Here is a 7988-nt window from a genome sequence, read left to right on the forward strand (position 1 = left end):
AAGAGAAAATGTGCAATCTCTTGCAAATTAACTCACCCCAAACCCTTTTTTTGCCTGAGCAACCTGTAGGACAGTATTCCATAGAACATTCTAAAAGGGCCTTGCTTAATGCAGGGCTTTCTTCCAAATGACTTTTGGCAATTTCAATAAATCAAATCCACCATTGAGCATATTAAAAAAACTATGATGTTAATTGCCGAAATCAGTTCCAACAGAGGAGGCCGCCTGAGGTTCTTCTTCAGGGATAAGACGCTCATTTGCGCAGGTCTGAGTACGAGTCACTGGCTGCCAGTTCGGGTTGGGAGAGTGACCGTGTGCCTCTCTTTCCTCTCCTTCCTGACCCAGCTGTCAGCCCACGAACACAGAGCACAGGAAGGGAGGTGACAGGAGAGTAGGTGGGAGGGTTCAACAAACACCGTCCTGGCAATCCAGGAAGCGGATGAGGCATGACAAGGGCCTCAGCGGAGGAACCAGCCATATCCCCGAGGCTTGCAGAAGGCCCTGGAGAGATGAGTGTCGATGCATAGGGCCCTCCGAGGCCCTCAAAGAACCTGCAGCCCGAGGATGTTCCCTTGAGGCTGAGGGGAAAGCGGGGTAAGGCTAGGGAGGTTGGCAGACAGTTTTCACATGGCCACACAAAGCCCCTGCTCCACCCCTTCTCTGCCCCTCTAATCCCTCCTCCCCCCTGCATGGGGGAGAGGGGACATTGATTCTTTGGAGAAACTGGTATAGAGTTCCCAACTTGGTGACACGGAATGGAGGGCGAGGCACAGGTTCTAAAACAAGGGGATTGAGTAAGATTCTGCAGCACGGAGTAGCTGGAGGCCTGATGCCCTGCTCTGTGCTCAGGAAGCTAACGACCAGGTCCCCTCACAGGCAGAAGACTGGGGGATGCTATCCTAGAACAACTGCAGGGTCCGGAAATAGGACTGGAGCCTGACATTCAGGGGGTGTCGTCCCCCGCCTCAGTGATGCCCACCAGCTGTCATGTTCCATCTTATAAACATAGAGCTTCTGTGTTTTCTATGTAACTTTTTTTGCTACATGATTGAATAGATCCAAGTATCAGGAAACACTTTAAGAGAGCTTCCAATATAAAAAAGAATGACTAAAACAAACAAACAAGGAAAAATAAAGAAAGAAAAAAGATAGTTGAAAGAAACAGAGACAATGCAAAGAGGAGCAGAAGAAACTTAAAAAAAAAAAAAACTCCAATAAATATTTTCAGATAGCTAAGAGAAGATACTGCCGCCAGAACAGAATGCTATGTATAAAAAGGGAACAATTCGAGAACAAAAAATGATTTTTGGAAATTAAATAAATGAACAAAATTTAAAATTTAATGGAAAGGATAAGGATGAAGTTCAGAAAATCTCCCAGAATGTACAATAAAATCACAAAAGAACAATACAAGGGAAAATTTTTTTTAAAGCTAGGCAATCAATACAGGAAATCCAATATCCAACAAACTGCAGTTATAGAAACAGTAAACAGAGGGGAGGATTTATCACAGAATATTATAAGAAAAAGTACCTAAACTGAAGGATGGAAAGGCCCACCAATACTCCACATAGTGAATAAAAACAGCTACTCCAAAGCACATTACTATGAAATTTCAGTATCTCAGGGATAAAGAGAAGATTCTAAAAGCTTGCAGAAAAGAAAAAAATGGGTCATATGTAAATAATTCATATATAAATAAAACAATCATATATAAATAAAAGAATCTTCTCAGAGCAATATTGGAAGCTGAAAGATACTGGAACAATTATCTTTCTGAGAGACAAGCCTTTAAATTCTGAGAGACAAATGTCATTCAACCTAAAATCCTCTACCCAGGAAAAAATTATCAGTCAAGTGAGAGGGTAGAATAAAGACTTACAAACATGCAAGGACTCTAATAGATTGCAATACATGGACTTTTCTGAGGAAGCTACTGCAGGATATACTCCAGCAAAACAAGAGTAAACCAAGAAATAGGAAGACAAACAATCCAGGAAATGGGATCTCAAAGAGAAGAGAGTCAGGTATGTCAAGATTATAGCAAAGGTACATTCCATGTTGACAGCCATGCAGCCAGACTGAAGCAGGACAAAAAAATCGTCATGGACAGGGGGAGGACTATTACGTTTGATTGTATGGAAAATGTATTGACAAACAGGTGACAGATGTATCTGAGAATTTGGGGGAAATTAAAAGTAAGTTTATAGGAAAGAAAACAATTGAGAAAATATGACAATCAGCTTCAAAAAAACTGAATGTATATGCAAGAATAGAGGTATGGTCTTGTTTTGCTACTTGGTGGTTTTAATAATGTAAACACTAACGGCTGACTTAGTAACAGTTGTGCTTATAACTCTGCGAAGATGAGAGAGAGTGTCTATGTATGCTGTTGGGGTAGGAAGTGAATATAGGATGCCAAATTGATAAATCCAGAAAGAGGAGCTGGCACACTATTTAGCTATGGGCAGGTAAATCCAGGGACGGCGGCAGAGCTGAAGCCGGTTTCCCTCGGGGAGTGGGAGGCATGGGCGCAATGGGATGGGCCAGAGATGCTGTTTTTCATTATGAGCATTTTGGTATTGTTTGGATTTTTAAATTATGTTCATATATTACCTTGGTTAAAAACGAAAATGAAAACAAACAAAAATTTCATATCTAAAGCTATCCAAGTTTCATTTTTTTATAGTTGCTCCTATAACCCCCTGGATTTTTCAGGTCGGTAGGCGGAAGTGCCCTGCTCGCGTTCCTTCACGAGCTGCAGTCAGCGAACGCCGGGATGAGCGGCTAATACTGAAGTGTAGCCTCTCTCCGTGCTAAACCCAGTGTCTGCCAACTTGAGACGCGCAGGCAGCAAGAGGTGAGGGATTCGCTTTCACAGCCTCCCTTTCCTTGTTCTCTTCCCGGAGCTGGTGGGGCGGGAAGCGCACCTGCGGGCGGGATCACACCTGCGGGCGGGATCACACCTGCGGGCGGGATCACACCTGCGGTCCGGATTGCACCTGCGGGCGTGGGAGCACGTCCTCTCCTGCGTCTTACAACCTCCTTTCTCCACTTCACAGAAGAGAGGCCTGAACCGTCGCCCGAGGCGAACCCCAGAGGCAGCAGACTGAAGGCCGCTGCAAGGCTGGCTTCAAGGAGGCTCCCAAACCTGCGGTAGGACCCGGTCTTTCCGGGTCTTATTCTGCTACGGGGAGGCCCGCACTAGGAAAGGAATGTCAGTCCGAGCTGGGATGTTCTGAGCTGAGACATATTGGAGAGAAGGGCTCAGGAATGATAGTTTTTATTTAACACCCTTTCTTCCCTCCCTCAATTACGGAAGTGCTGCGCTGCTGCGGAGGGAGAACCCCCCAAGCCCGGTAGGAAACCTGAAGGGGGCGTGTCCCCAGACGCCCCCGCGTGGCCGGGCTCCCTGCAGAATTAGAATTACAGCCACCTGGCTGCCAGGAGGTATTGCTGACACGCCTATTTGAATTTTGAATGGAAAAATGAAGGTAGTTTCTTAATGACAAAAAGTAAGTCAGAGCTGGCGGACTTGTTTGACAATGAGGACCCTTTACCACTTAGTTTTTATGGGGACATTTTGCATAATTATACAAACTTTCCGTGTTTCCAGTTTTGACAAAATGTATTTAAAGCCCACAATATAAAAAGCATTCTATCAAAAATATTGTTTGGGGAAAGGCTTATCCACACGATGGATATTACCATTTTCTCACTCCTTTCTGAGCATGAGCTGTTCAGCGGGGTGCCCCCAAGTAAAAGAATAAATGGTAAAATTAATAGTCACTTGATAAATCTTGGTGAAGCCTTTTTATTATACTATAATTCTCAGAAATGGAAAAGTTGAGTAACTCAAAGGCCTGGGGAAATGTTCAAGCCAAATGGTTTCAAATTCTTTACTCTCAATAAAATTGAAGGCAGATGCAATTGAGCTATCCTTGGCTAGAATACTGAAAATGATGTTTGATGATGAATCACTATGCAATTTCTAGCATATCATTTGGAAGAAGTTGAAAGAACCAATGATATTGTTCCATCATAACTGCTTCCATTTCCATCTACTTATTTATGGGAATAAAGTTTCTTGGTACTTATATCTATGCAAATAAAAAAAAAAGCAGGAATAAAATTCATGCTGGCATGGTGGCTCACGTTTATAATCCTAGCACTCTGGGAGGCCGAGGCAGGAGGATCATTAGAGGCCAGGAGTTTGAGACCAGCCTGAGGAAGAGAGAGACCCTGTCTCTACAAAATAAAACTAAAAAATTAGCTGGGCGTGGTGGTGCATGCCTGTAGTCCCAGGTACTTGGGAGGCTGAGCCAGGAGGATTGCTTGAGCCCAGGAGTTTGAGGTTGCAGTGAGCTATGATGACAACACTGCACTCCAGCTAGGGTGACAGAGTGGGACCCTTTCTCCAAAAAAAAAAAAAAAAAAAAAAAAGAAAGAAAGTTCATGCTGAACTCTAGCTCATTCTATACAAAAATATGTCAGTCTTACCCATCTCATTAAGAGATTATTTCATATAAAATATTATCTTAATGTTTATAGAAAAAGTATACTAAGTGTTGAAGAATGATTTGTGATCACTGGAAATAAAAACATTTGTAATTTCTGTACATTTATATATATATTTTTTTTAAGAAAAGTATGATAGGGTAATCAATAAATAATTTTTAAAGTATAAACAAGTGTTACATTAGAATAAAATCCCATGGGGGAAATGGAATAGAAACACCAGTTCAGAGAGAAAAAATAATGTGAAGTTTTTGACTGTTAAAGAAGAAATGGTTCTTGTATTTTAAATATGGGTGATCATGTCTATTAAATGGTGCTAATATTCCAGTGGATGCACTGGAGAGAATACTGTGACTATTTGGCATGAAATTTTCTTTTGGAGACATTTAAACTGATAGCAAAAATTTTAGATGGCAACTTAAAAAAATGTGTGAGCGAATACATAGTTTTTCAAAATGCTTTAAGTGGTTTACAGAAAGAAAAATATTTGAAGATAGTAATTCTATTTGCTCTCTTACCTTTCCAGACCATATTCAGGTTATCAATTGCTGTGTAAGAATTAACTCCAAATGGAATGACATAAAACAACAATTGCTTGTTATAGATATTTATTATCGATATTTTTTTTCTTATAGTTCTACAGTTCTGGGGTTGACTGGCCTCAGCCAGGTGTCTTATTTCAGGTCTTTCATGCAGTTGTGGCCAGATGGTGGCTGGGGCGGGGGGTACCTCAAAGGCTTCCTTACTCATGTGTCTGACAGCCAATGTTGGCTTCAGCTGGGACGGCAGCTATTGGTGGCAACTCCTATGCATGGTCTCTCTCTGCAGCTTGGGCTTCCTCACAAAATGGCAGCTACATACCAAGGATGAACGTCCCAAGAGAGAGAACCAGCCAGAAGTCCTAGCACCTTTTATGACCTAGTCTTGGAAGTCACAGAGTGTCACTTCCTTTCATGGCATCCTATTGGAGGCAATCACAAAGTCCAGCTCAGACTCAAGGGCAGGAGACATAGATGTCCCCTCCTGTTGCAGGAGTGGCAGGGTTCTACAAGAGCATGTGGGACTAGAAGTATTTTTACAGCCATTTTAGGAAGATACAAATTGCCACAGATCACTACAGGGAGAAGAAAGACAAATAGTTTGTAGGGACTGATTGTATCATGGCATAAAATGAGTGGAAAAACACGTCTGCTGCACGTCGGGTGCGTCCCCGCTTGATCGCAAGAACTGCTAATCCGGGGCAGGAGAACAGAGCTGAAATGATCCCTTCCTTTTGCCTCTGGTGGACTGAGAGCCAGCTGGTGCACACACTCCCTCACACCCCGTAGCAAACAGCAGAGAAAAGGGCACGACGTTCCTAAGCTTCGTGCCCCACAGGCTTTCTGTGAGGTTGGCTTGGGGCAGGAGGCTGTCTTGGTGGAAAATATTTGAAACCAAGTAGATATTTTCCTTCAACATCGCAGCCTCCAGCCCTCTTTTGGTGTCTAATTGCCTCCGTTCCCCTCCCCACCCTGGAATGATTTTCACTAGTTGGAAAATGTCAGTTAAAATTCACACCCTTACTATAGTGGAAGAGATGTAAAAAATAGAAATGGCGTTCTTTGCAGACACTCTCGCCACCCTTTGCATATGGCTTCCAGTGAGAGTTTTTTTTTCCCTTCTTCTATTTCACTGATGATTTGGCTATGGGATCTCAGAAAACTTGGGCTCTTGCCTATAACTAAGAATATAAAGGCCTTACACAGAAAATGTTGAAATGTATAAAAATCTTCAATATATACTATTTTGGGATTGCATATCAACATAAGATTTAGGATTCAAGTCCCTTGTCTTTATCTATCTAGATATTACGAAAAAGCTACCATCTTCCTGTGTGTAAACGTGTGGAAATAGCCAAGGGCATTAGCTGCATTCCCAGCACCTTGGTCCTTCTGTCTACCTCAACCAAACACCAGGCCTTGAGGGCTGTCACCTGCAATGCCAAGACTGAGGAACACCATCAGCTGTGTGTGAGCTTTCAGTAATTAAAAGATCTTCCCGCAGACGAGCTGCGTGCATGTGGTGGGGGAAGGACGCCTGGAGTTCGTCCTTGGCTATTCTACCTGTGGACCCATTTTGCCTTGTCATTTCATTTATTATTATAATAATCATTTCAAGTGAAAATCATTTAATAGTGTGGTTTTTCTGAATAGAAACAGATACATTCTATTAACATATGTAAATATATTCTACAATGGCTGAGAGAATTTTGGCACATCTGAAGGATGTAATATATATGATATAGATAATATATATTGTATTTAATAAAATAATGTAAACTATACATTATGTAATAAATATGAACATAATAAAAATACATGTCTTTGAGATATGCCAAAATTCTCCTTGGCATCGTAGAAGTGGAAATATTACATTATTATCTACTTCAGCTCTAGGTCCTATTGATGGTCGGGGATTTCAGTCAGCTGGGAGCACTATTTGGGAAAAAGTAAAAGGATCTAATGATACGTGATTACTTAATATGCTATTTTCTTGGGTTAAAAAACCAAGTTAATTGTGGTCTAGTAAATATGTTTGAAATATCTTGGATATAACTAAAAAAGACAAATATAAACCATTGACATCTAGACATTTCAGCAGCTGGAGGAAATGCCAGCATAATTCCTAAATCGAGAGTTTTAGTGACAAAGCAAGATATGCCTGGAGGAGTTACATGGCCAAAATTATCCCTGCCATTTCCACCAAATGTTTCTGCAGAGCACCTAAAATGGTGTCTGCAGCAGGAAGTTGGCCATTTTTTAAAGAGGCATTTCCTACTTGTAGGACCTATGGAATGTAGTGCTTGCTCATGATCGCAGGGTCTCTACACGGGTTTTCACCAACAGCGAAGGAATCAGGACATCTGGCCTGGCCTGATCCCACCCCACCCTGCAACCCAAAGCTCTTAATAAAAGTACCTCTCAGAAGGCCCCCAGCAATCCCTGCCTCATGGGGTTGGTCTGTGTGACCAATATTGAAGGTAGGTCACTTCTGAGATTGGGTTATAAGAGTGCAGCTTCTGTCTGGGGCGTTCTCTCTCCCTCACTCTGGGGGACGCCAGCTGCCGTGACGTGAGCAGCCTTATGGAGAGGCCCGTAGGTCAAGAAACTGAAAACCTTTGGCCAGCAGCAGTTGAGGAGAGAGGCCTGCCAGCCACCACAGGAGAGAGCTGGGAAGCAGAGTCTCCTGCCCAGTGGAACCTTGAAATGACCTTGGCCTCGTAAGAAACCCTGAGCCAGGACACCAAACTAAGTCGCTCCCAGATTCCTGAACTTCAGAAACTACACAAGAGGATACATGTTTGTTGCTTTAAGCTACTAAGTTTTGGGATAATTTGTTATGCTGCAATAGATAACTAATGCATGACTAAAATTCTTTTTAAATCCAATACTTGATGAGCCTTTGGTCTTTGTACTCCCTGTGGGTTTCAC

Source organism: Eulemur rufifrons, chromosome 19, assembly GCF_041146395.1.
Source record: "Eulemur rufifrons isolate Redbay chromosome 19, OSU_ERuf_1, whole genome shotgun sequence".
Taxonomy (NCBI): domain Eukaryota; kingdom Metazoa; phylum Chordata; class Mammalia; order Primates; family Lemuridae; genus Eulemur; species Eulemur rufifrons.